The sequence below is a fragment of the Oncorhynchus keta genome, unplaced genomic scaffold, assembly GCF_023373465.1.
Source record: "Oncorhynchus keta strain PuntledgeMale-10-30-2019 unplaced genomic scaffold, Oket_V2 Un_scaffold_2576_pilon_pilon, whole genome shotgun sequence".
In the NCBI taxonomy this organism is placed as follows: domain Eukaryota; kingdom Metazoa; phylum Chordata; class Actinopteri; order Salmoniformes; family Salmonidae; genus Oncorhynchus; species Oncorhynchus keta.
Window position 1 is genome coordinate 351,984 of NW_026290888.1, and position 22,646 is coordinate 374,629.

At 40.0% G+C, this 22,646-nt stretch overlaps 51 non-coding genes across 51 annotated transcripts; all 51 read left to right on the forward strand.

Moving 5' to 3' along the window:
• The first annotated feature begins 3,346 nt into the window (after positions 1 to 3,346).
• trnam-cau (transfer RNA methionine (anticodon CAU)) lies at positions 3,347 to 3,419 on the forward strand. The gene has a single exon. It is a non-coding gene; the product is annotated as a tRNA-Met (tRNA).
• Positions 3,420 to 3,699: 280 nt separating this feature from the next.
• Positions 3,700 to 3,772, forward strand: trnam-cau (transfer RNA methionine (anticodon CAU)). The gene has a single exon. It is a non-coding gene; the product is annotated as a tRNA-Met (tRNA).
• A 281-nt stretch (positions 3,773 to 4,053) lies between these two features.
• On the forward strand, positions 4,054 to 4,126 carry trnam-cau (transfer RNA methionine (anticodon CAU)). Its single transcript has one exon. It is a non-coding gene; the product is annotated as a tRNA-Met (tRNA).
• Positions 4,127 to 4,405: 279 nt separating this feature from the next.
• trnam-cau (transfer RNA methionine (anticodon CAU)) lies at positions 4,406 to 4,478 on the forward strand. Its single transcript has one exon. It is a non-coding gene; the product is annotated as a tRNA-Met (tRNA).
• Positions 4,479 to 4,757: 279 nt separating this feature from the next.
• Positions 4,758 to 4,830, forward strand: trnam-cau (transfer RNA methionine (anticodon CAU)). The gene has a single exon. It is a non-coding gene; the product is annotated as a tRNA-Met (tRNA).
• A 281-nt stretch (positions 4,831 to 5,111) lies between these two features.
• On the forward strand, positions 5,112 to 5,184 carry trnam-cau (transfer RNA methionine (anticodon CAU)). Its single transcript has one exon. It is a non-coding gene; the product is annotated as a tRNA-Met (tRNA).
• A 284-nt stretch (positions 5,185 to 5,468) lies between these two features.
• On the forward strand, positions 5,469 to 5,541 carry trnam-cau (transfer RNA methionine (anticodon CAU)). The gene has a single exon. It is a non-coding gene; the product is annotated as a tRNA-Met (tRNA).
• A 271-nt stretch (positions 5,542 to 5,812) lies between these two features.
• On the forward strand, positions 5,813 to 5,885 carry trnam-cau (transfer RNA methionine (anticodon CAU)). Its single transcript has one exon. It is a non-coding gene; the product is annotated as a tRNA-Met (tRNA).
• A 282-nt stretch (positions 5,886 to 6,167) lies between these two features.
• trnam-cau (transfer RNA methionine (anticodon CAU)) lies at positions 6,168 to 6,240 on the forward strand. The gene has a single exon. It is a non-coding gene; the product is annotated as a tRNA-Met (tRNA).
• A 271-nt stretch (positions 6,241 to 6,511) lies between these two features.
• Positions 6,512 to 6,584, forward strand: trnam-cau (transfer RNA methionine (anticodon CAU)). The gene has a single exon. It is a non-coding gene; the product is annotated as a tRNA-Met (tRNA).
• A 235-nt stretch (positions 6,585 to 6,819) lies between these two features.
• Positions 6,820 to 6,892, forward strand: trnam-cau (transfer RNA methionine (anticodon CAU)). Its single transcript has one exon. It is a non-coding gene; the product is annotated as a tRNA-Met (tRNA).
• A 268-nt stretch (positions 6,893 to 7,160) lies between these two features.
• On the forward strand, positions 7,161 to 7,233 carry trnam-cau (transfer RNA methionine (anticodon CAU)). Its single transcript has one exon. It is a non-coding gene; the product is annotated as a tRNA-Met (tRNA).
• Positions 7,234 to 7,516: 283 nt separating this feature from the next.
• trnam-cau (transfer RNA methionine (anticodon CAU)) lies at positions 7,517 to 7,589 on the forward strand. The gene has a single exon. It is a non-coding gene; the product is annotated as a tRNA-Met (tRNA).
• A 271-nt stretch (positions 7,590 to 7,860) lies between these two features.
• Positions 7,861 to 7,933, forward strand: trnam-cau (transfer RNA methionine (anticodon CAU)). Its single transcript has one exon. It is a non-coding gene; the product is annotated as a tRNA-Met (tRNA).
• Positions 7,934 to 8,217: 284 nt separating this feature from the next.
• trnam-cau (transfer RNA methionine (anticodon CAU)) lies at positions 8,218 to 8,290 on the forward strand. The gene has a single exon. It is a non-coding gene; the product is annotated as a tRNA-Met (tRNA).
• Positions 8,291 to 8,563: 273 nt separating this feature from the next.
• trnam-cau (transfer RNA methionine (anticodon CAU)) lies at positions 8,564 to 8,636 on the forward strand. The gene has a single exon. It is a non-coding gene; the product is annotated as a tRNA-Met (tRNA).
• Positions 8,637 to 8,912: 276 nt separating this feature from the next.
• Positions 8,913 to 8,985, forward strand: trnam-cau (transfer RNA methionine (anticodon CAU)). Its single transcript has one exon. It is a non-coding gene; the product is annotated as a tRNA-Met (tRNA).
• Positions 8,986 to 9,268: 283 nt separating this feature from the next.
• trnam-cau (transfer RNA methionine (anticodon CAU)) lies at positions 9,269 to 9,341 on the forward strand. The gene has a single exon. It is a non-coding gene; the product is annotated as a tRNA-Met (tRNA).
• A 281-nt stretch (positions 9,342 to 9,622) lies between these two features.
• trnam-cau (transfer RNA methionine (anticodon CAU)) lies at positions 9,623 to 9,695 on the forward strand. Its single transcript has one exon. It is a non-coding gene; the product is annotated as a tRNA-Met (tRNA).
• A 270-nt stretch (positions 9,696 to 9,965) lies between these two features.
• On the forward strand, positions 9,966 to 10,038 carry trnam-cau (transfer RNA methionine (anticodon CAU)). The gene has a single exon. It is a non-coding gene; the product is annotated as a tRNA-Met (tRNA).
• Positions 10,039 to 10,320: 282 nt separating this feature from the next.
• On the forward strand, positions 10,321 to 10,393 carry trnam-cau (transfer RNA methionine (anticodon CAU)). Its single transcript has one exon. It is a non-coding gene; the product is annotated as a tRNA-Met (tRNA).
• A 271-nt stretch (positions 10,394 to 10,664) lies between these two features.
• On the forward strand, positions 10,665 to 10,737 carry trnam-cau (transfer RNA methionine (anticodon CAU)). Its single transcript has one exon. It is a non-coding gene; the product is annotated as a tRNA-Met (tRNA).
• Positions 10,738 to 11,019: 282 nt separating this feature from the next.
• trnam-cau (transfer RNA methionine (anticodon CAU)) lies at positions 11,020 to 11,092 on the forward strand. Its single transcript has one exon. It is a non-coding gene; the product is annotated as a tRNA-Met (tRNA).
• Positions 11,093 to 11,369: 277 nt separating this feature from the next.
• On the forward strand, positions 11,370 to 11,442 carry trnam-cau (transfer RNA methionine (anticodon CAU)). The gene has a single exon. It is a non-coding gene; the product is annotated as a tRNA-Met (tRNA).
• A 282-nt stretch (positions 11,443 to 11,724) lies between these two features.
• trnam-cau (transfer RNA methionine (anticodon CAU)) lies at positions 11,725 to 11,797 on the forward strand. Its single transcript has one exon. It is a non-coding gene; the product is annotated as a tRNA-Met (tRNA).
• A 269-nt stretch (positions 11,798 to 12,066) lies between these two features.
• On the forward strand, positions 12,067 to 12,139 carry trnam-cau (transfer RNA methionine (anticodon CAU)). The gene has a single exon. It is a non-coding gene; the product is annotated as a tRNA-Met (tRNA).
• Positions 12,140 to 12,421: 282 nt separating this feature from the next.
• On the forward strand, positions 12,422 to 12,494 carry trnam-cau (transfer RNA methionine (anticodon CAU)). The gene has a single exon. It is a non-coding gene; the product is annotated as a tRNA-Met (tRNA).
• A 612-nt stretch (positions 12,495 to 13,106) lies between these two features.
• On the forward strand, positions 13,107 to 13,179 carry trnam-cau (transfer RNA methionine (anticodon CAU)). Its single transcript has one exon. It is a non-coding gene; the product is annotated as a tRNA-Met (tRNA).
• A 283-nt stretch (positions 13,180 to 13,462) lies between these two features.
• trnam-cau (transfer RNA methionine (anticodon CAU)) lies at positions 13,463 to 13,535 on the forward strand. Its single transcript has one exon. It is a non-coding gene; the product is annotated as a tRNA-Met (tRNA).
• A 283-nt stretch (positions 13,536 to 13,818) lies between these two features.
• On the forward strand, positions 13,819 to 13,891 carry trnam-cau (transfer RNA methionine (anticodon CAU)). Its single transcript has one exon. It is a non-coding gene; the product is annotated as a tRNA-Met (tRNA).
• Positions 13,892 to 14,164: 273 nt separating this feature from the next.
• Positions 14,165 to 14,237, forward strand: trnam-cau (transfer RNA methionine (anticodon CAU)). The gene has a single exon. It is a non-coding gene; the product is annotated as a tRNA-Met (tRNA).
• Positions 14,238 to 14,860: 623 nt separating this feature from the next.
• Positions 14,861 to 14,933, forward strand: trnam-cau (transfer RNA methionine (anticodon CAU)). The gene has a single exon. It is a non-coding gene; the product is annotated as a tRNA-Met (tRNA).
• Positions 14,934 to 15,205: 272 nt separating this feature from the next.
• trnam-cau (transfer RNA methionine (anticodon CAU)) lies at positions 15,206 to 15,278 on the forward strand. The gene has a single exon. It is a non-coding gene; the product is annotated as a tRNA-Met (tRNA).
• A 281-nt stretch (positions 15,279 to 15,559) lies between these two features.
• Positions 15,560 to 15,632, forward strand: trnam-cau (transfer RNA methionine (anticodon CAU)). Its single transcript has one exon. It is a non-coding gene; the product is annotated as a tRNA-Met (tRNA).
• A 279-nt stretch (positions 15,633 to 15,911) lies between these two features.
• On the forward strand, positions 15,912 to 15,984 carry trnam-cau (transfer RNA methionine (anticodon CAU)). Its single transcript has one exon. It is a non-coding gene; the product is annotated as a tRNA-Met (tRNA).
• A 273-nt stretch (positions 15,985 to 16,257) lies between these two features.
• On the forward strand, positions 16,258 to 16,330 carry trnam-cau (transfer RNA methionine (anticodon CAU)). Its single transcript has one exon. It is a non-coding gene; the product is annotated as a tRNA-Met (tRNA).
• Positions 16,331 to 16,603: 273 nt separating this feature from the next.
• On the forward strand, positions 16,604 to 16,676 carry trnam-cau (transfer RNA methionine (anticodon CAU)). Its single transcript has one exon. It is a non-coding gene; the product is annotated as a tRNA-Met (tRNA).
• Positions 16,677 to 16,959: 283 nt separating this feature from the next.
• trnam-cau (transfer RNA methionine (anticodon CAU)) lies at positions 16,960 to 17,032 on the forward strand. The gene has a single exon. It is a non-coding gene; the product is annotated as a tRNA-Met (tRNA).
• Positions 17,033 to 17,304: 272 nt separating this feature from the next.
• Positions 17,305 to 17,377, forward strand: trnam-cau (transfer RNA methionine (anticodon CAU)). Its single transcript has one exon. It is a non-coding gene; the product is annotated as a tRNA-Met (tRNA).
• Positions 17,378 to 17,660: 283 nt separating this feature from the next.
• Positions 17,661 to 17,733, forward strand: trnam-cau (transfer RNA methionine (anticodon CAU)). The gene has a single exon. It is a non-coding gene; the product is annotated as a tRNA-Met (tRNA).
• Positions 17,734 to 18,015: 282 nt separating this feature from the next.
• On the forward strand, positions 18,016 to 18,088 carry trnam-cau (transfer RNA methionine (anticodon CAU)). The gene has a single exon. It is a non-coding gene; the product is annotated as a tRNA-Met (tRNA).
• Positions 18,089 to 18,705: 617 nt separating this feature from the next.
• On the forward strand, positions 18,706 to 18,778 carry trnam-cau (transfer RNA methionine (anticodon CAU)). The gene has a single exon. It is a non-coding gene; the product is annotated as a tRNA-Met (tRNA).
• A 282-nt stretch (positions 18,779 to 19,060) lies between these two features.
• trnam-cau (transfer RNA methionine (anticodon CAU)) lies at positions 19,061 to 19,133 on the forward strand. Its single transcript has one exon. It is a non-coding gene; the product is annotated as a tRNA-Met (tRNA).
• A 273-nt stretch (positions 19,134 to 19,406) lies between these two features.
• trnam-cau (transfer RNA methionine (anticodon CAU)) lies at positions 19,407 to 19,479 on the forward strand. The gene has a single exon. It is a non-coding gene; the product is annotated as a tRNA-Met (tRNA).
• A 277-nt stretch (positions 19,480 to 19,756) lies between these two features.
• On the forward strand, positions 19,757 to 19,829 carry trnam-cau (transfer RNA methionine (anticodon CAU)). The gene has a single exon. It is a non-coding gene; the product is annotated as a tRNA-Met (tRNA).
• Positions 19,830 to 20,101: 272 nt separating this feature from the next.
• Positions 20,102 to 20,174, forward strand: trnam-cau (transfer RNA methionine (anticodon CAU)). Its single transcript has one exon. It is a non-coding gene; the product is annotated as a tRNA-Met (tRNA).
• A 269-nt stretch (positions 20,175 to 20,443) lies between these two features.
• Positions 20,444 to 20,516, forward strand: trnam-cau (transfer RNA methionine (anticodon CAU)). The gene has a single exon. It is a non-coding gene; the product is annotated as a tRNA-Met (tRNA).
• Positions 20,517 to 20,795: 279 nt separating this feature from the next.
• trnam-cau (transfer RNA methionine (anticodon CAU)) lies at positions 20,796 to 20,868 on the forward strand. Its single transcript has one exon. It is a non-coding gene; the product is annotated as a tRNA-Met (tRNA).
• Positions 20,869 to 21,491: 623 nt separating this feature from the next.
• Positions 21,492 to 21,564, forward strand: trnam-cau (transfer RNA methionine (anticodon CAU)). The gene has a single exon. It is a non-coding gene; the product is annotated as a tRNA-Met (tRNA).
• A 616-nt stretch (positions 21,565 to 22,180) lies between these two features.
• Positions 22,181 to 22,253, forward strand: trnam-cau (transfer RNA methionine (anticodon CAU)). Its single transcript has one exon. It is a non-coding gene; the product is annotated as a tRNA-Met (tRNA).
• Positions 22,254 to 22,525: 272 nt separating this feature from the next.
• Positions 22,526 to 22,598, forward strand: trnam-cau (transfer RNA methionine (anticodon CAU)). Its single transcript has one exon. It is a non-coding gene; the product is annotated as a tRNA-Met (tRNA).
• The last annotated feature ends 48 nt before the right edge of the window (positions 22,599 to 22,646 follow it).

The following is a 22,646-nucleotide window of genomic DNA, read 5'->3' on the forward strand; positions in this document are numbered from 1 at the left end:
ATGTCTCCCCAGGATCTTTAATAGAAACACCACAACATAGATATGCAGCCCTGTCCCTTTGGATGAAACACCCAACATAGATACAGCCCTGTTCTTTAATAGAAATACCACAACATAGATATACAGCCCTGTCCCTTTACATAGAAACACCACAACATAGATACAGCCCTGTCCCTTTACATAGAAACACCACAACATAGATATACAGCCCTGTCAGTTACATAGAAATACCACAACATAGATATACAGCCCTGTCCCTTTACATAGAAACACCACAACATAGATATACAGCCCTGTCCTTACATAGAAATACCACAACATGATATACAGCCCTGTCATCTTTAATAGAAACACCACAACATAGATACAGCCCTGTCACTTTACATAGAAACACCACAACATAGATACAGCCCTGTCTTTACATAGAAACACCACAACATAGATATACCAGCCCTGTCCCTTTACATAGAAATACCACAACATAGATATACAGCCCTGTCACTACATAGAAACACCACAACATAGATACAGCCCTGTCCCTTTACATAGAAACACCACAACATAGATTGCAGCCCTGTCACTATTGGCCAGTAGAAACACCACAACATAGATATACAGCCCAGGGTCCCTTTACATAGAAACACCACAACATAGATACAGCCCTGTCCCTTTACATAGAAACACCACAACATAGATATACAGCCCTGTCCCTTTACATAGAAACACCACAACATAGATATACAGCCCTGTCCCTTTACATAGAAACACCACAACATAGATATACAGCCCTGTCCCTTTACATAGAAACACCACAACATAGATACAGCCCTGTCCCTTTACATAGAAACACCACAACATAGATATACAGCCCTGTCACTTTACATAGAAATACCACAACATAGATATACAGCCCTGTCCTTTACATAGAAACACCACAACATAGATATACAGCCCTGTCCCTTTACATAGAAATACCACAACATAGATATACAGCCCTGTCACTTTACATAGAAACACCACAACATAGATACAGCCCTGTCACTTTACATAGAAACACCACAACATAGATACAGCCCTGTCACTTTACATAGAAACACCACAACATAGATATACAGCCCTGTCCCTTTACATAGAAATACCACAACATAGATATACAGCCCTGTCACTTTACATAGAAACACCACAACATAGATACAGCCCTGTCCCTTTACATAGAAACACCACAACATAGATACAGCCCTGTCCCTTTACATAGAAACACCACAACATAGATATACAGCCCTGTCCCTTTACATAGAAACACCACAACATAGATATACAGCCCTGTCCCTTTACATAGAAACACCACAACATAGATATACAGCCCTGTCACTTTACATAGAAATACCACAACATAGATATGCAGCCCTGTCCCTTTACATAGAAACACCACAACATAGATATACAGCCCTGTCACTTTACATAGAAACACCACAACATAGATATACAGCCCTGTCCCTTTACATAGAAACACCACAACATAGATATACAGCCCCCCTTTACATACACCACAACATATAACAGCCCTGTCACTTTACATAGAAACACCACAACATAGATATACAGCCCCCCTTTACATAGAAACACCACAACATAGATAACAGCCCTGTCCCTTTACATAGAAATACCACAACATAGATATACATCTGTTGCTGAATGTAACCACCTAAACAATAACGTGACACAGCTCTACCTCCAACACCACCTAAACACCCCCTCTCCAACACCACCTAAACACCCCCTCTCCAACACCACCTAAACACCCCCCTCCAACACCACCTAAACACCCCCCTCTCCAACACCACCTAAACAACCCCCCTCCAACACCACCTAAACAACCCCCTCTCCAACACCACCTAAACACCCCCTCTCCAACACCACCTAAACACCCCCTCCAACACCACCTAAACACCCCCTCCAACACCACCTAAACACCCCCTCCAACACCACCTAAACAACCCCCTCCAACACCACCTAAACACCCTCCAACACCACCTAAACACCCCCCTCCAACACCACCTAAACACCCCCCCCTCTCCAACACCACCTAAACAACCCCCCCTCCAACACCACCTAAACACCCCCCCCCTCCAACACCACCTAAACCCCCTCCAACACCACCAAAACCCAACCCCCCCTCCAACACCACCTAAACACCCCCTCCAACACCACCTAAACACCCCCCTCCAACACCACCTAAACACCCCCCTCCAACACCACCTAAACCCCCCTCCAACACCACCTAAACAACCCCCCTCCAGACTGTTATGTAATGTTCATTGGTGTGTGTGTGTTAATGCAGACTGTTATGTGATGTTCATTGGTGTGTGTGTGTTAATGCAGACTGTTATGTAATGTTCATTGGTGTGTGTGTGTTAATGCAGACTGTTATGTGATGTTCATTGGTGTGTGTGTGTTAATGCAGACTGTTATGTAATGTTCATTGGTGTGTGTGTGTTAATGCAGACTGTTATGTGATGTTCATTGGTGTGTGTGTGTTAATGCAGACTGTTATGTAATGTTCATTGGTGTGTGTGTGTTAATGCAGACTGTTATGTGATGTTCATTGGTGTGTGTGTGTTAATGCAGACTGTTATGTAATGTTCATTGGTGTGTGTGTGTTAATGCAGTGTACTTTTGTGTGCCGTGTAAAAAATCTGAAAATTAATTTATTAAAGATTGATATTAGCCATGTTTCAACTTGGTGCTAACATGTGTCCTGCCCTTGGCTTTAAAGGTTTAAAGGTAGGGTTGGCCGAACGCTGAGACTAGGGTGGTGCTAACATGTGTCCTGCCCTTTTGCTTTAAAGGTTTAAAGGTAGGGTTGGCCGAACCCTGCGTCGAGACTAGGGTTGGCCGAACGTCGAGACTAGGGTTGGCCGAACGTCGAGACTAGGGTTGGCCGAACGTCGAGACTAGGGTTGGCCGAACGTCGAGACTAGGGTTGTCGAGACTAGGGTTGGCCGAACGTCGAGACTAGGGTTGGCCGAACGTCGAGACTAGGGTTGGCCGAACGGGGACTAGGGTTAGGGCCATCGAGACTAGGGTTGGCCGAATTTCTCATAATTAAAGATTGCCGAAGCCGAGTTAGGGTTCGAACGCTCACGTCGAGACTAGGGTTGGCCTGAACGCGAGACTTTAGGGTTGGTCAACGCTGCATCGTAAGGTCCATATCGATATGTATTACTTTAGAATGACTCAGGGGTTGTCGAATTTCAGACCATACATACATTTTGGCACCGTGGTTTCAACATCACTGTTGAAGTTTGGTATCAATATAATTTTTTTGGATATTTTTGCAAGAAGGGCCTCGTTAGCGCAGTAGGTAGCGCGTCAGTCTCATAATCTGAAGGTCGTGAGTTCGATCCTCACACGGGGCAGCAAACCTTTCAAAAAGACAGTGTTGGCTGAAGATGAAGTGAAAAGGAATTCACTCTCATTTTGGACTTTCACACAATACATACTTTTGTCAAGGTGGATACCACATCGTAAGGTCCATATCGATATGTATTACTTTAGAATGAAATCAATATTTTTTTCTCAGGGGTTGTCGAATTTCAGACCATACATACATTTTGGCACGGTGGTTTCAACATCACTGTCAAAATCTGACGTTCGGTATCGATATTTTTTTTCCTTTTGGGGAAATTTGCAAGAAGGGCCTCGTTAGCGCAGTAGGTAGCGCGTCAGTCTCATAATCTGAAGGTCGTGAGTTCGATCCTCACACGGGGCAGCAAACCTTTCAAAAACACAGTGTTGGCTGAAGATGAAGTGAAAATGAATTCACTGTTGTTTTGGACTTTCACACAATACAAATTTTTGTCAAGGTGGATACCACATCTTAAGGTCCATATCGATATGTATTACTTTAGAATGAAATCAATCTTTTTTTCTCAGGGGTTGTCGAATTTCAGACCATACATACATTTTGGCACGGTGGTTTCAACATCACTGTAAAAATCTGAAGTTTGGTATCAATATTTTTTTTCTTTTGGGGATATTTTTGCAAGAAGGGCCTCGTTAGCGCAGTAGGTAGCGCGTCAGTCTCATAATCTGAAGGTCGTGAGTTCGATCCTCACACGGGGCAGCAAACCTTTCAAAAAGACAGTGTTGGCTGAAGATGAAGTGAAATGAATTCACTGTTGTTTTGGACTTTCACACAATACATACTTTTGTCAAGGTGGATACCACATCGTAAGGTCCATATCGATATGTATTACTTTAGAATGAAATCAATCTTTTTTCTCAGGGGTTGTCGAATTTCAGACCATACATACATTTTGGCACGGTGGTTTCAACATCACTGTAAAAATCTGAAGTTCGGTATCGATATTTTTTTTTCATTTTGGATATTTTTGCAAGAAGGGCCTCGTTAGCGCAGTAGGTAGCGCGTCAGTCTCATAATCTGAAGGTCGTGAGTTCGATCCTCACACGGGGCAGCAAACCTTTCAAAAAGACAGTGTTTGAAGATGAAGTGAAAATGAATTCACTGTTGTTTTGGACTTTCACACAATACATACTTTTGTCAAGGTGGATACCACATCGTAAGGTCCATATCGATATGTATTACTTTAGAATGAAATCAATCTTTTTTCTCAGGGGTTGTCGAATTTCAGACCATACATACATTTTGGCACGGTGGTTTCAACATCACTGTAAAAATCTGACGTTCGGTATCAATATTTTTTTTCATCATTTAGGATATTTTTGTAAGAAGGGCCTCGTTAGCGCAGTAGGTAGCGCGTCAGTCTCATAATCTGAAGGTCGTGAGTTCGATCCTCACACGGGGCAGCAAAGCTTTCAAAAACACAGTGTTGGCTGAAGATGAAGTGAAAATGAATTCACTGTTGTTTTGGACTTTCACACAATACACACTTTTGTGAAGGTGGATACCACATCGTAAGGTCCATATCGATATGTATTACTTTAGAATGAAATCAATCTTTTTTTCTCAGGGTTTGTCGAATTTCAGACCATACATACATTTTGGTACGGTGGTTTCAACATCACTGTAAAAATCTGGCGTTCGGTATCAATATTTTTTTCTTCATTTGGATATTTTTGCAAGAAGGGCCTCGTTAGCGCAGTAGGTAGCGCGTCAGTCTCATAATCTGAAGGTCGTGAGTTCGATCCTCACACGGGGCAGCAAACCTTTCAAAAAGACAGTGTTGGCTGAAGATGAAGTGAAAATGAATTCACTGTTGTTTTGGACTTTCACACAATACACACTTTTGTCAAGGTGGATACCACATCTTAAGGGCCATATCGATATGTATTACTTTAGAATGAAATCAATCTTTTTTTCTCAGGGGTTGTCGAATTTCAGACCATACATACATTTTGGCACGGTGGTTTCAACATCACTGTAAAAATCTGAAGTTCGGTATCGATATTTTTTTTTCGTTTTTTTGGATATTTTTGCAAGAAGGGCCTCGTTAGCGCAGTAGGTAGCGCGTCAGTCTCATAATCTGAAGGTCGTGAGTTCGATCCTCACACGGGGCAGCAAACCTTTCAAAAAGACAGTGTTGGCTGAAAATGAATTCACTGTTGTTTTGGACTTTCACACAATACATACTTTTGTCAAGGTGGATACCACATCGTAAGGTCCATATCGATATGTATTACTTTAGAATGAAATCAATCTTTTTTTCTCAGGGGTTGTCGAATTTCAGACCATACATACATTTTGGCACGGTGGTTTCAACATCACTGTCAAAATCTGAAGGTTGGTATCAATATATAATTTTTTCTTTTGGGGAAATTTGCAAGAAGGGCCTCGTTAGCGCAGTAGGTAGCGCGTCAGTCTCATAATCTGAAGGTCGTGAGTTCGATCCTCACACGGGGCAGCAAACCTTTCAAAAAGACAGTGTTGGCTGAAGATGAAGTGAAAATGAATTCACTGTCGTTTTGGACTTTCACACAATACATACTTTTGTCAAGGTGGATACCACATCGTAAGGTCCATATCGATATGTATTACTTTAGAATGAAATCAATCTTTTTTTCTCAGGGGTTGTAGAATTTCAGACCATACATACATTTTGGCACGGTGGTTTCAACATCACTCTAAAAATCTGAAGTTCGGTATCGATATTTTTTTCTTCATTTTGGATATTTTTGCAAGAAGGGCCTCGTTAGCGCAGTAGGTAGCGCGTCAGTCTCATAATCTGAAGGTCGTGAGTTCGATCCTCACACGGGGCAGCAAACCTTTCAAAAAGACAGTGTTGGCTGAAAATGAATTCACTGTTGTTTTGGACTTTCACACAATACACACTTTTGTCAAGGTGGATACCACATCGTAAGGTCCATATCGATATGTATTACTTTAGAATGAAATCAATCGTTTTTTCTCAGGGGTTGTCGAATTTCAGACGATACATACATTTTGGCACGGTGGTTTCAACATCACTGTCAAAATCTGAAGATTGGTATCAATATATAATTTTTTCTTTTGGGGAATTTTGCAAGAAGGGCCTCGTTAGCGCAGTAGGTAGCGCGTCAGTCTCATAATCTGAAGGTCGTGAGTTCGATCCTCACATGGGGCAGCAAACCTTTCAAAAAGACAGTTTTGGCTGAAAAGGAAGCTGAAAATGAATTCACTGTTGTTTGGACTTTCACACAATACAAACTTTTGTCAAGGTGGATACCACATCGTAAGGTCCATATCGATATGTATTACTTTAGAATGAAATCCATCTTTTTTACTCAGGGGTTGTCGAATTTCAAACCATACATACATTTTGGCACCGTGGTTTCAACATCACTGTTTTTGCAAGAAGGGCCTCGTTAGCGCAGTAGGTAGCGCGTCAGTCTCATAATCTGAAGGTCGTGAGTTCGATCCTCACACGGGGCAGCAAACCTTTCAAAAAGACAGTGTTGGCTGAAGATGAAGTGAAAAGGAATTCACTTTCACACAATACATACTTTTGTCAAGGTGGATACCACATCGTAAGGTCCATATCGATATGTATTACTTTAGAATGAAATCAATACTTTTTTCTCAGGGGTTGTCGAATTTCAGACCATACATACATTTTGGCACGGTGGTTTCAACATCACTGTAAAAATCTGACGTTCGGTATCAATATTTTTTCTTCATTTTGGATATTTTTGGAAGAAGGGCCTCGTTAGCGCAGTAGGTAGCGTGTCAGTCTCATAATCTGAAGGTCGTGAGTTCGATCCTCACACGGGGCAGCAAACCTTTCAAAAAGACAGTGTTGGCTGAAGATGAAGTGAAAATGAATTCACTGTTGTTTTGGACTTTCACACAATACATACTTTTGTCAAGGTGGATACCACATCGTAAGGTCCATATCGATATGTATTACTTTAGAATGAAATCAATCTTTTTTTCTCAGGGGTTGTCGAATTTCAGACCATACATACATTTTGGCACGGTGGTTTCAACATCACTGTAAAAATCTGAAGTTCGGTATCGATATTTTTTTTCTTCTTTTTGGATATTTTTGCAAGAAGGGCCTCGTTAGCGCAGTAGGTAGCGCGTCAGTCTCATAATCTGAAGGTCGTGAGTTCGATCCTCACACGGGGCAGCAAACCTTTCAAAAAGACAGTGTTGGCTGAAATGAATTCACTGTTGTTTTGGACTTTCACACAATACATACTTTTGTCAAGGTGGATACCACATCGTAAGGTCCATATCGATATGTATTACTTTAGAATGAAATCAATCTTTTTTTCTCAGGGGTTGTCGAATTTCAGACCATACATACATTTTGGCATGGTGGTTTCAACATCACTGTCAAAATCTGAAGTTTGGTATCAATATATAATTTTTTCTTTTGGGGGAAAATCGCAACAAGGGCCTCGTTAGCGCGGTAGGTAGCGCGTCAGTCTCATAATCTGAAGGTCGTGAGTTCGATCCTCACACGGGGCAGCAAAGCTTTCAAAAACACAGTGTTGGCTGAAGATGAAGTGAAAATGAATTCACTGTTGTTTTGGACTTTCACACAATACATACTTTTGTCAAGGTGGATACCACATCGTAAGGTCCATATCGATATGTATTACTTTAGAATGAAATCAATCTTTTTTTCTCAGGGGTTGTCGAATTTCAGACCATACATACATTTTGGCACGGTGGTTTCAACATCACTGTAAAAATCTGAAGTTCGGTATCGATATTTTTTTTTCGTCTTTTTTGATATTTTTGCAAGAAGGGCCTCGTTAGCGCAGTAGGTAGCGTGTCAGTCTCATAATCTGAAGGTCGTGAGTTCGATCCTCACACGGGGCAGCAAACCTTTCAAAAAGACAGTGTTGGCTGAAAATGAATTCACTGTTGTTTTGGACTTTCACACAATACATACTTTTGTCAAGGTGGATACCACATCGTAAGGTCCATATCGATATGTATTACTTTAGAATGAAATCAATCTTTTTTTCTCAGGGGTTGTCGAATTTCAGACGATACATACATTTTGGCACGGTGGTTTCAACATCACTGTCAAAATCTGAAGTTTGGTATCAATATATAATTTTTTTCTTTTGGGAATTTTTTGCAAGAAGGGCCTCGTTAGCGCAGTAGGTAGCGCGTCAGTCTCATAATCTGAAGGTCGTGAGTTCGATCCTCACACGGGGCAGCAAACCTTTCAAAAGACAGTGTGTGAAGGAAGTGAAAATGAATTCACTGTCATTTTCGACTTTCACACAATACATACTTTTGTCAAGGTGGATACCACATCGTAAGGTCCATATCGATATGTATTACTTTAGAATGAAATCAATCTTTTTTTCTCAGGGGTTGTCGAATTTCAGACAATACATACATTTTGGCACGGTGGTTTCAACATCACTGTAAAAATCTGACGTTCGGTATCGATATTTTTTTTTTCATTTGGGATATTTTTGCAAGAAGAGCCTCGTTAGCGCAGTAGGTAGCGAGTCAGTCTCATAATCTGAAGGTCGTGAGTTCGATCCTCACACGGGGCAGCAAACCTTCCAAAAAGACAGTGTTGGCTGAAGATGAAGTGAAAAGGAATTCTCTCTTGTTTTGGACTTTCACACAATACATACTTTTGTCAAGGTGGATACCACATCGTAAGGTCCATATCGATATGTATTACTTTAGAATGAAATCAATCTTTTTTTCTCAGGGGTTGTCGAATTTCAGACCATACATACATTTTGGCATGGTGGTTTCAACATCACTGTAAAAATCTGACGTTCGGTATCGATATTTTTTTTTTCTTTTTGGGATATTTTTGCAAGAAGGGCCTCGTTAGCGCAGTAGGTAGCGCGTCAGTCTCATAATCTGAAGGTCGTGAGTTCGATCCTCACACGGGGCAGCAAACCTTTCAAAAAGACAGTGTTGGCTGAAGATGAAGTGAAAATGAATTCACTGTTGTTTTGGACTTTCACACAATACATACTTTTGTCAAGGTGGATACCACATCGTAAGGTCCATATCGATATGTATTACTTTAGAATGAAATCAATCTTTTTTTCTCAGGGGTTGTCGAATTTCAGACGATACATACATTTTGGCACGGTGGTTTCAACATCACTGTCAAAATCTGAAGTTTGGTATCAATATATAATTTTTTCTTTTGGGAAAATTGCAACAAGGGCCTCGTTAGCGCAGTAGGTAGCGCGTCAGTCTCATAATCTGAAGGTCGTGAGTTCTATCCTCACACGGGGCAGCAACCTTTCAAAAAGACAGTGTTGGCTGAAAAGGAATTCACTGTGGTTTTGGACTTTCACACAATACATACTTTTGTCAAGGTGGATACCACATCGTAAGGTCCATATCGATATGTATTACTTTAGAATGAAATCAATCTTTTTTTCTCAGGGGTTGTCGAATTTCAGACCATACATACATTTTGGCACGGTGGTTTCAACATCACTGTAAAAATCTGACGTTCGGTATCGATATTTTTTTTTTCATTTGGGATATTTTTGCAAGAAGAGCCTCGTTAGCGCAGTAGGTAGCGAGTCAGTCTCATAATCTGAAGGTCGTGAGTTCGATCCTCACACGGGGCAGCAAACCTTCCAAAAAGACAGTGTTGGCTGAAGATGAAGTGAAAATGAATTCACTGTCATTTTGGACTTTCACACAATACATACTTTTGTCAAGGTGGATACCACATCGTAAGGTCCATATCGATATGTATTACTTTAGAATGAAATCAATCTTTTTTTCTCAGGGGTTGTCGAATTTCAGACGATACATACATTTTGGCACGGTGGTTTCAACATCACTGTAAAAATCTGAAGTTCGGTATCGATATTTTTTTCGTCTTTTTGTATATTTTTGCAAGAAGGGCCTCGTTAGCGCAGTAGGTAGCGCGTCAGTCTCATAATCTGAAGGTCGTGAGTTCGATCCTCACACGGGGCAGCAAAGCTTTCAAAAAGACAGTGTTGGCTGAAAATGAATTCACTGTCATCTTGGACTTTCACACAATACATACTTTTGTCAAGGTGGATACCACATCTTAAGGTCCATATCGATATGTATTACTTTAGAATTAAATCAATCTTTTTTTCTCAGGGGTTGTCGAATTTCAGACCATACATACATTTTGGCATGGTGGTTTCAACATCACTGTCAAAATCTGAAGTTTGGTATCAATATATAATTTTTTCTTTTGGGGAAAATTGCAAGAAGGGCCTCGTTAGCGCAGTAGGTAGCGCGTCAGTCTCATAATCTGAAGGTCGTGAGTTCGATCCTCACACGGGGCAGCAAAGCTTTCAAAAACACAGTGTTGGCTGAAGATGAAGTGAAAATGAATTCACTGTCATTTTCGACTTTCACACAATACATACTTTTGTCAAGGTGGATACCACATCGTAAGGTCCATATCGATATGTATTACTTTAGAATGAAATCAATCTTTTTTTCTCAGGGGTTGTCGAATTTCAGACGATACATACATTTTGGCACGGTGGTTTCAACATCACTGTAAAAATCTGAAGTTCGGTATCGATATTTTTTTCGTCTTTTTGTATATTTTTGCAAGAAGGGCCTCGTTAGCGCAGTAGGTAGCGCGTCAGTCTCATAATCTGAAGGTCGTGAGTTCGATCCTCACATGGGGCAGCAAACCTTTCAAAAAGATAGTGTTGGCTGAAGTGAAAAGGAATTCACTCTTGTTTTGGACTTTCACACAATACACACTTTTGTCAAGGTGGGTACCAAATTGTAAGGTCCATATCGATATGTATTACTTTAGAATGAAATCAATCTTTTTTTTCTCAGGGGTTGTCGAATTTCAGACGATACAGACATTTTGGCACGGTGGTTTCAACGTCACTGTAAAAATCTGAAGTTCGGTATCGATATTTTTTTCTTCATTTGGGATATTTTTGCAAGAAGAGCCTCGTTAGCGCAGTAGGTAGCGCGTCAGTCTCATAATCTGAAGGTCGTGAGTTCGATCCTCACACGGGGCAGCAAACCTTCCAAAAAGACAGTGTTGGCTGAAGATGAAGTGAAAAGGAATTCTCTCTTGTTTTGGACTTTCACACAATACATACTTTTGTCAAGGTGGATACCACATCGTAAGGTCCATATCGATATGTATTACTTTAGAATGAAATCAATCTTTTTTTCTCAGGGGTTGTCGAATTTCAGACCATACATACATTTTGGCACGGTGGTTTCAACATCACTGTCAAAATCTGAAGTTTGGTATCAATATATAATTTTTTCTTTTGGGGAAATTTGCAAGAAGGGCCTCGTTAGCGCAGTAGGTAGCGCGTCAGTCTCATAATCTGAAGGTCGTGAGTTCGATCCTCACACGGGGCAGCAAACCTTTCAAAAAGACAGTGTTGGCTGAAAATGAATTCACTGTTGTTTGGACTTTCACACAATACAAACTTTTGTCAAGGTGGATACCACATCGTAAGGTCCATATCGATATGTATTACTTTAGAATGAAATCAATCTTTTTTCTCAGGGGTTGTCGAATTTCAGACCATACATACATTTTGGCACGGTGGTTTCAACATCACTGTAAAAATCTGACGTTCGGTATCGATATTTTTTTCTTCATTTGGGATATTTTTGCAAGAAGGGCCTCGTTAGCGCAGTAGGTAGCGCGTCAGTCTCATAATCTGAAGGTCGTGAGTTCGATCCTCACACGGGGCAGCAAACCTTTCAAAAAGACAGTGTTGGCTGAAGATGAAGTGAAAATGAATTCACTGTTGTTTTGGACTTTCACACAATACATACTTTTGTCAAGGTGGATACCACATCGTAAGGTCCATATCGATATGTATTACTTTAGAATGAAATCAATCTTTTTTTCTCAGGGGTTGTCGAATTTCAGACGATACATACATTTTGGCACGGTGGTTTCAACATCACTGTAAAAATCTGACGTTCGGTATCGATATTTTTTTCTTCATTTTGGATATTTTCGCAAGAAGGGCCTCGTTAGCGCAGTAGGTAGCGCGTCAGTCTCATAATCTGAAGGTCGTGAGTTCGATCCTCACACGGGGCAGCAAACCTTTCAAAAAGACAGTGTTGGCTGAAAATGAATTCACTGTCATTTTGGACTTTCACACAATACATACTTTTGTCAAGGTGGATACCACATCTTAAGGTCCATATCGATATGTATTACTTTAGAATGAAATCAATCTTTTTTCTCAGGGGTTGTCGAATTTCAGACCATACATACATTTTGGCACGGTGGTTTCAACATCACTGTAAAAATCTGACGTTCGGTATCGATATTTTTTTTCCTTTTGGGGAAATTTGCAAGAAGGGCCTCGTTAGCGCAGTAGGTAGCGTGTCAGTCTCATAATCTGAAGGTCGTGAGTTCGATCCTCACACGGTGCAGCAAACCTTTCAAAAAGACAGTGTTGGCTGAAAAGGAATTCTCTCTCGTTTTGGACTTTCACACAATACATACTTTTGTCAAGGTGGATACCACATCGTAAGGTCCATATCGATATGTATTACTTTAGAATGAAATCAATCTTTTTTTCTCAGGGTTTGTCGAATTTCAGACCATACATAAATTTTGGCACGGTGGTTTCAACATCACTGTAAAAATCTGACGTTCGGTATCGATATTTTTTTCTTCATTTTGGATATTTTTGCAAGAAGGGCCTCGTTAGCGCAGTAGGTAGCGCGTCAGTCTCATAATCTGAAGGTCGTGAGTTCGATCCTCACACGGGGCAGCAAACCTTTCAAAAAGACAGTGTTGCCTGAAGATGAGGTGAAAATGAATTCACTGTTGTTTTAGACTTTCACACAATACATACTTTTGTCAAGGTGGATACCACATCTTAAGGGCCATATCGATATGTATTACTTTAGAATGAAATCAATACTTTTTTTCTCAGGGGTTGTCGAATTTCAGACGATACATACATTTTGGCACGGTGGTTTCAACATCACTGTAAAAATCTGACGTTCGGTATCGATATTTTTTTTTTCATTTGGGATATTTTTGCAAGAAGGGCCTCGTTAGCGCAGTAGGTAGCGCGTCAGTCTCATAATCTGAAGGTCGTGAGTTCGATCCTCACACGGGGCAGCAAACCTTTCAAAAACACAGTGTTGGCTGAAGATGAAGTGAAAATGAATTCACTGTTGTTTTGGACTTTCACACAATACAAACTTTTGTCAAGGTGGATACCACATCTTAAGGGCCATATCGATATGTATTACTTTAGAATGAAATCAATCTTTTTTTCTCAGGGGTTGTCGAATTTCAGACGATACAGACATTTTGGCACGGTGGTTTCAACATCACTGTAAAAATCTGACGTTCGGGAATCGATATTTTTTTCTTCATTTTGGATATTTTTGCAAGAAGGGCCTCGTTAGCGCAGTAGGTAGCGCGTCAGTCTCATAATCTGAAGGTCGTGAGTTCGATCCTCACACGGGGCAGCAAACCTTTCAAAAAGACAGTGTTGGCTGAAAATGAATTCACTGTTGTTTTGGACTTTCACACAATACACACTTTTGTCAAGGTGGATACCACATCGTAAGGTCCATATCGATATGTATTACTTTAGAATGAAATCAATCTTTTTTTCTCAGGGGTTGTAGAATTTCAGACCATACATACATTTTGGCACGGTGGTTTCAACATCACTGTAAAAATCTGAAGTTCGGTATCGATATTTTTTCTTCTTCTTTTTGGATATTTTTGCAAGAAGGGCCTCGTTAGCGCAGTAGGTAGCGCGTCAGTCTCATAATCTGAAGGTCGTGAGTTCGATCCTCACACGGGGCAGCAAACCTTTCAAAAAGACAGTGTTGGCTGAAGATGAAGTGAAAATGAATTCACTGTGTTTTGGACTTTCACACAATACATACTTTTGTCAAGGTGGATACCACATCGTAAGGTCCATATCAATATGTATTACTTTAGAATGAAATCAATCTTTTTGTCTCTGGGGTTGTAGAATTTCAGACCATACATACATTTTGGCACGGTGGTTTCAACATCACTGTAAAAATCTGACGTTCGGTATCGATATTTTTTTCTTCATTTGGGATATTTTTGCAAGAAGGGCTTCGTTAGCGCAGTAGGTAGCGTGTCAGTCTCATTATCTGAAGGTCGTGAGTTCGATCCTCACATGGGGCAGCAAACCTTTCAAAAAGACAATGTTGGCTGAAAAGGAATTCACTGTCATTTTGGACTTTCACACAATACATACTTTTGTCAAGGTGGATACCACATCGTAAGGTCCATATCGATATGTATTACTTTAGAATGAAATCAATATTTTTTTCTCAGGGGTTGTCGAATTTCAGACCATACATACATTTTGGCACGGTGGTTTCAACATCACTGTAAAAATCTGACGTTCGGTATCGATATTTTTTTTCCTTTTGGGGAAATTTGCAAGAAGGGCCTCGTTAGCGCAGTAGGTAGCGCGTCAGTCTCATAATCTGAAGGTCGTGAGTTCGATCCTCACACGGGGCAGCAAACCTTTCAAAAAGACAGTGTTGGCTGAAAATGAATTCACTGTCATTTTGGACTTTCAAACAATACATACTTTTGTCAAGGTGGATACCACATCGTAAGGTCCATATCGATATGTATTACTTTAGAATGAAATCAATCTTTTTGTCTCAGGGGTTGTCGAATTTCAGACCATACATACATTTTGGCACGGTGGTTTCAACATCACTGTAAAAATCTGAAGTTCGGTATCGATATTTTTTTTCTTCTTTTTGGATATTTTTGCAAGAAGGGCCTCGTTAGCGCAGTAGGTAGCGCGTCAGTCTCATAATCTGAAGGTCGTGAGTTCGATCCTCACACGGGGCAGCAAACCTTCCAAAAAGACAGTGTTGGCTGAAGATGAAGTGAAAAGGAATTCTCTCTTGTTTTGGACTTTCACACAATACATACTTTTGTCAAGGTGGATACCACATCGTAAGGTCCATATCGATATGTATTACTTTAGAATGAAATCAATCTTTTTTTCTCAGGGGTTGTCGAATTTCAGACCATACATACATTTTGGCATGGTGGTTTCAACATCACTGTCAAAATCTGAAGTTTGGTATCAATATTTTTTTTTCATTTTGGATATTTTTGCAAGAAGGGCCTCGTTAGCGCAGTAGGTAGCGCGTCAGTCTCATAATCTGAAGGTCGTGAGTTCGATCCTCACACGGGGCAGCAAACCTTTCAAAAAGACAGTGTTGGCTGAAGATGAAGTGAAAATGAATTCACTGTTGTTTTGGACTTTCACACAATACATACTTTTGTCAAGGTGGATACCACATCGTAAGGTCCATATCGATATGTATTACTTTAGAATGAAATCAATCTTTTTTTCTCAGGGGTTGTCGAATTTCAGACCATACATACATTTTGGCACGGTGGTTTCAACATCACTGTCAAAATCTGAAGTTGGTATCAATATTTTTTTTTTTTTTGGATATTTTTGCAAGAAGGGCCTCGTTAGCGCAGTAGGTAGCGCGTCAGTCTCATAATCTGAAGGTCGTGAGTTCGATCCTCACACGGGGCAGCAAACCTTTCAAAAAGACAGTGTTGGCTGAAAAGTGAATTCACTGTGGTTTTGGACTTTCACACAATACATACTTTTGTCAAGGTGGATACCACATCGTAAGGTCCATATCGATATGTATTACTTTAGAATGAAATCAATCTTTTTTTCTCAGGGGTTGTCGAATTTCAGACCATACATACATTTTGGCACGGTGGTTTCAACATCACTGTAAAAATCTGACGTTCGGTATCGATATTTTTTTCTTACATTTAGGATATTTTTTTAAGAAGGGCCTCGTTAGCGCAGTAGGTAGCGCGTCAGTCTCATAATCTGAAGGTCGTGAGTTCGATCCTCACACGGGGCAGCAAACCTTTCAAAAAGACAGTGTTGGCTGAAAAGGAATTCACTGTGGTTTTGGACTTTCACACAATACATACTTTTGTCAAGGTGGATACCAGATCGTAACGTCCATATCAATATGTATTACTTTAGAATGAAATCAATCTTTTTGTCTCAGGGGTTGTAGAATTTCAGACCATACATACATTTTGGCACGGTGGTTTCAACATCACTGTAAAAATCTGAAGTTCGGTATCGATATTTTTTTTTCGTCTTTTTGGATATTTTTGCAAGAAGGGCCTCGTTAGCGCAGTAGGTAGCGTGTCAGTCTCATAATCTGAAGGTCGTGAGTTCGATCCTCACACGGGGCAGCAAACCTTTCAAAAAGACAGTGTTGGCTGAAGATGAAGTGAAAATGAATTCACTGTTGTTTTGGACTTTCACACAATACACACTTTTGTCAAGGTGGATACCACATCGTAAGGTCCATATCGATATGTATTACTTTAGAATGAAATCAATCTTTTTTTCTCAGGGGTTGTCGAATTTCAGACGATACATACATTTTGGCACGGTGGTTTCAACATCACTGTAAAAATCTGACGTTCGGTATCGATATTTTTTTTCTTAATTTTGGACATTTTTTTAAGAAGGGTCTCGTTAGCGCAGTAGGTAGCGTGTCAGTCTCATAATCTGAAGGTCGTGAGTTCGATCCTCACACGGGGCAGCCAACCTTTCAAAAAGACAGTGTTGGCTGAAAATGAATTCACTGTTGTTTTGGACTTTCACACAATACATACTTTTGTCAAGGTGGATACCACATCGTAAGGTCCATATCGATATGTATTACTTTAGAATGAAATCAATCTTTTTTCTCGGGGGTTGTCGAATTTCAGACGATACATACATTTTGGCACGGTGGTTTCAACATCACTGTAAAAATCTGAAGTTCGGTATTGATATTTATTTTTCGTCTTTTTGGATATTTTTCAAAGAAGGGCCTCGTTAGCGCAGTAGGTAGCGTGTCAGTCTCATAATCTGAAGGTCGTGAGTTCGATCCTCACACGGGGCAGCAAACCTTTCAAAAAGACAGTGTTGGCTGAAGATGAAGTGAAAAGGAATTCACTCTCATTTTGGACTTTCACACAATACATACTTTTGTCAAGGTGGATACCACATCGTAAGGTCCATATCGATATGTATTACTTTAGAATGAAATCAATATTTTTTTCTCAGGGGTTGTCGAATTTCAGACGATACATACATTTTGGCACGGTGGTTTCAACATCACTGTAAAAATCTGAAGTTCGGTATCGATATTTTTTTTCTTCATTTGGGATATTTTTGCAAGAAGGGCCTCGTTAGCGCAGTAGGTAGCGCGTCAGTCTCATAATCTGAAGGTCGTGAGTTCGATCCTCACACGGGGCAGCAAACCTTTCAAAAAGACAGTGTTGGCTGAAGATGAAGTGAAAATGAATTCACTCTCATTTTGGACTTTCACACAATACATACTTTTGTCAAGGTGGATACCACATCGTAAGGTCCATATCGATATGTATTACTTTAGAATGAAATCAATCTTTTTTTCTCAGGGGTTGTCGAATTTCAGACGATACATACATTTTGGCACGGTGGTTTCAACATCACTGTCAAAATCTGAAGATTGGTATCAATATATAATTTTTTCTCTTGTGGAAATTTGCAAGAAGGGCCTCGTTAGCTCAGTAGGTAGCGCGTCAGTCTCATAATCTGAAGGTCGTGAGTTCGATCCTCACACGGGGCAGCAAACCTTTCAAAAAGACAGTGTTGGCTGAAAAGGAATTCACTGTGGTTTTGGACTTTCACACAATACATACTTTTGTCAAGGTGGATACCACATCGTAAGGTCCATATCGATATGTATTACTTTAGAATGAAATCAATCTTTTTTTCTCAGGATTTGTCGAATTTCAGACCATACATACATTTTGGCACGGTGGTTTCAACATCACTGTAAAAATCTGACGTTCGGTATCGATATTTTTTTTCTTAATTTTGGACATTTTTTAAGAAGGGTCTCGTTAGCGCAGTAGGTAGCGTGTCAGTCTCATAATCTGAAGGTCGTGAGTTTGGTCCTCACACGGGGCAGCAAACCTTTCAAAAAGACAGTGTTGGCTGAAAAGAAATTCACTGTGGTTTTGGACTTTCACACAATACATACTTTTGTCAAGGTGGATACCACATCGTAAGGTCCATATCGATATGTATTACTTTAGAATGAAATCAATCTTTTTTTCTCAGGGGTTGTCGAATTTCAGACGATAAATACATTTTGGCACGGTGGTTTCAACATCACTGTAAAAATCTGAAGTTCGGTATCGATATTTTTTTTTCGTCTTTTTGGATATTTTTGCAAGAAGGGCCTCGTTAGCGCAGTAGGTAGCGCGTCAGTCTCATAATCTGAAGGTCGTGAGTTCGATCCTCACACGGGGCAGCAAACCTTTCAAAAAGACAGTGTTGGCTGAAGATGAAGTGAAAATGAATTCACTGTCGTTTTGGACTTTCACACAATACATACTTTTGTCAAGGTGGATACCACATCGTAAGGTCCATATCGATATGTATTACTTTAGAATGAAATCAATCTTTTTTTCTCAGGGGTTGTCGAATTTCAGACGATACATACATTTTGGCACGGTGGTTTCAACATCACTGTAAAAATCTGACGTTCGGTATCGATATTTTTTTCTTCATTTTGGATATTTTTGCAAGAAGGGCCTCGTTAGCGCAGTAGGTAGCGTGTCAGTCTCATAATCTGAAGGTCGTGAGTTCGATCCTCACACGGGGCAGCAAACCTTTCAAAAAGACAGTGTTGGCTGAAAATGAATTCACTGTCGTTTTGGACTTTCACACAATACATACTTTTGTCAAGGTGGATACCACATCGTAAGGTCCATATCGATATGTATTACTTTAGAATGAAATCAATCTTTTTTTCTCAGGGGTTGTCGAATTTCAGACCATACAGACATTTTGGCACGGTGGTTTCAACATCACTGTAAAAATCTGAAGTTCGGTATCGATATTTTTTTTTCGTCTATTTGTATATTTTTGCAAGAAGGGCCTCGTTAGCGCAGTAGGTAGCGCGTCAGTCTCATAATCTGAAGGTCGTGAGTTCGATCCTCACACGGGGCAGCAAACCTTTCAAAAAGACAGTGTTGGCTGAAGTGAAAATGAATTCACTGTTCATTTTGGACTTTCACACAATACATACTTTTGTCAAGGTGGATACCACATCGTAAGGTCCATATCGATATGTATTACTTTAGAATGAAATCAATCTTTTTTCTCAGGGGTTGTCGAATTTCAGACGATACATACATTTTGGCACGGTGGTTTCAACATCACTGTAAAAATCTGACGTTCGGTATCGATATTTTTTTTTGTCTTTTTGGATATTTTTGCAAGAAGGGCCTCGTTAGCGCAGTAGGTAGCGCGTCAGTCTCATAATCTGAAGGTCGTGAGTTCGATCCTCACACGGGGCAGCAAACCTTTCAAAAAGACAGTGTTGGCTGAATGAATGAAAAATTCACTGTTCTTTTGGACTTTCACACAATACATACTTTTGTCAAGGTGGATACCACATCGTAAGGTCCATATCGATATGTATTACTTTAGAATGAAATCAAATTTTTTTCTCAGGGGTTGTCGAATTTCAGACCATACATACATTTTGGCACGGTGGTTTCAACATCACTGTCAAAATCTGAAGTTGGTATCAATATATTTTTTTTTTTTGGATATTTTTGCAAGAAGGGCCTCGTTAGCGCAGTAGGTAGCGCGTCAGTCTCATAATCTGAAGGTCGTGAGTTCGATCCTCACACGGGGCAGCAAACCTTTCAAAAAGACAGTGTTGGCTGAAAAGGAATTCACTGTGGTTTTGGACTTTCACACAATACATACTTTTGTCAAGGTGGATACCACATCGTAAGGTCCATATCGATATGTATTACTTTAGAATGAAATCAATCTTTTTGTCTCAGGGGTTGTCGAATTTCAGACCATACATACATTTTGGCACGGTGGTTTCAACATCACTAAAAATCTGACGTTCGGTATCGATATTTTTTTCTTCATTTTGGATATTTTTGCAAGAAGGGCCTCGTTAGCGCAGTAGGTAGCGTGTCAGTCTCATAATCTGAAGGTCGTGAGTTCGATCCTCACACGGGGCAGCAAACCTTTCAAAAAGACAGTGTTTGAAGCTGAAGTGAAAATGAATTCACTGTTGTTTTGGACTTTCACACAATACATACTTTTGTCAAGGTGGATACCACATCGTAAGGTCCATATCGATATGTATTACTTTAGAATGAAATCAATCTTTTTTTCTCAGGGGTTGTCGAATTTCAGACGATACATACATTTTGGCACGGTGGTTTCAACATCACTGTAAAAATCTGAAGTTCGGTATCGATATTTTTTTTTCATTTTGGGATATTTTTGCAAGAAGGGCCTCGTTAGCGCAGTAGGTAGCGAGTCAGTCTCATAATCTGAAGGTCGTGAGTTCGATCCTCACACGGGGCAGCAAACCTTTCAAAAAGACAGTGTTGGCTGAAGTGAAAAGGAATTCACTCTCATTTTGGACTTTCACACAATACATACTTTTGTCAAGGTGGATACCACATCGTAAGGTCCATATCGATATGTATTACTTTAGAATGAAATCAATATTTTTTTCTCAGGGGATTGTCGAATTTCAGACGATACATACATTTTGGTACGGTGGTTTCAACATCACTGTAAAAATCTGACGTTCGGTATCAATATTTTTTTTTTGTCTTTTTGGATATTTTTGCAAGAAGGGCCTCGTTAGCGCAGTAGGTAGTGCGTCATTCTCATAATCTGAAGGTCGTGAGTTCGATCCTCACACGGGGCAGCAAACCTTTCAAAAAGACAGTGTTGGCTGAAGATGAATTAACTGTTCTTTTGGACTTTCACACAATACACACTCTTGTCAAGGTGGATACCACATCGTAAGGTCCATATCGATATGTATTACTTTAGAATGAAATCAATTTTTTTTTCTCAGGGGTTGTCGAATTTCAGACGATACATACATTTTGGCACGGTGGTTTCAACATCACTGTAAAAAGCTGACGTTCGGTATCAATATATTTTTTTTCATTTTGGATATTTTTGCAAGAAGGGCCTCGTTAGCGCAGTAGGTAGCGCGTCAGTCTCATAATCTGAAGGTCGTGAGTTCGATCCTCACACGGGGCAGCAAACCTTTCAAAAAGACAGTGTTGGCTGAAAAGGAATTCACTGTGGTTTTGGACTTTCACACAATACATACTTTTGTCAAGGTGGATACCACATCGTAAGGTCCATATCGATATGTATTACTTTAGAATGAAATCAATCTTTTTTTCTCAGGGGTTGTCGAATTTCAGACCATACATACATTTTGGCACGGTGGTTTCAACATCACTGTAAAAATCTGACGTTCGGTATCGATATTTTTTTTCTTCATTTTGGATATTTTTGCAAGAATGGCCTCGATAGCGCAGTAGGTAGCGCGTCAGTCTCATAATTTGAAGGTCGTGAGTTCGATCCTCACACGGGGCAGCAAACCTTTCAAAAATACAGTGTTGACTGAAAAGTGAATTCACTGTGTTTTGGACTTTCACACAATACATACTTTTGTCAAGGTGGATACCACATCGTAAGGTCCATATCGATATGTATTACTTTAGAATGAAATCAATCTTTTTTCTCAGGGGTTGTCGAATTTCAGACCATACATACATTTTGGCACGGTGGTTTCAACATCACTGTAAAAATCTGAAGTTCGGTATCGATATTTTTTTCCTTCATTTTTGATATTTTTGCAAGAAGGGCCTCGTTAGCGCAGTAGGTAGCGTGTCAGTCTCATAATCTGAAGGTCGTGAGTTCGATCCTCACACGGGGCAGCAAACATTTCAAAAAGACAGTGTTGGCTGAAAAGGAATTCACTGTGGTTTTGGACTTTCACACAATACATACTTTTGTCAAGGTGGATACCACATCGTAAGGTCCATATCGATATGTATTACTTTAGAATGAAATCAATCTTTTTTTCTCAGGGGTTGTCGAATTTCAGACGATACATACATTTTGGCACGGTGGTTTCAACATCACTGTAAAAATCTGAAGTTCGGTATCGATATTTTTTTCTTCATTTTTGGATATTTTTGCAAGAAGGGCCTCGTTAGCGCAGTAGGTAGCGCGTCAGTCTCATAATCTGAAGGTCGTGAGTTCGATCCTCACACGGGGCAGCAAACCTTTCAAAAAGACAGTGTTGGCTGAAGATGAAGTGAAAAGGA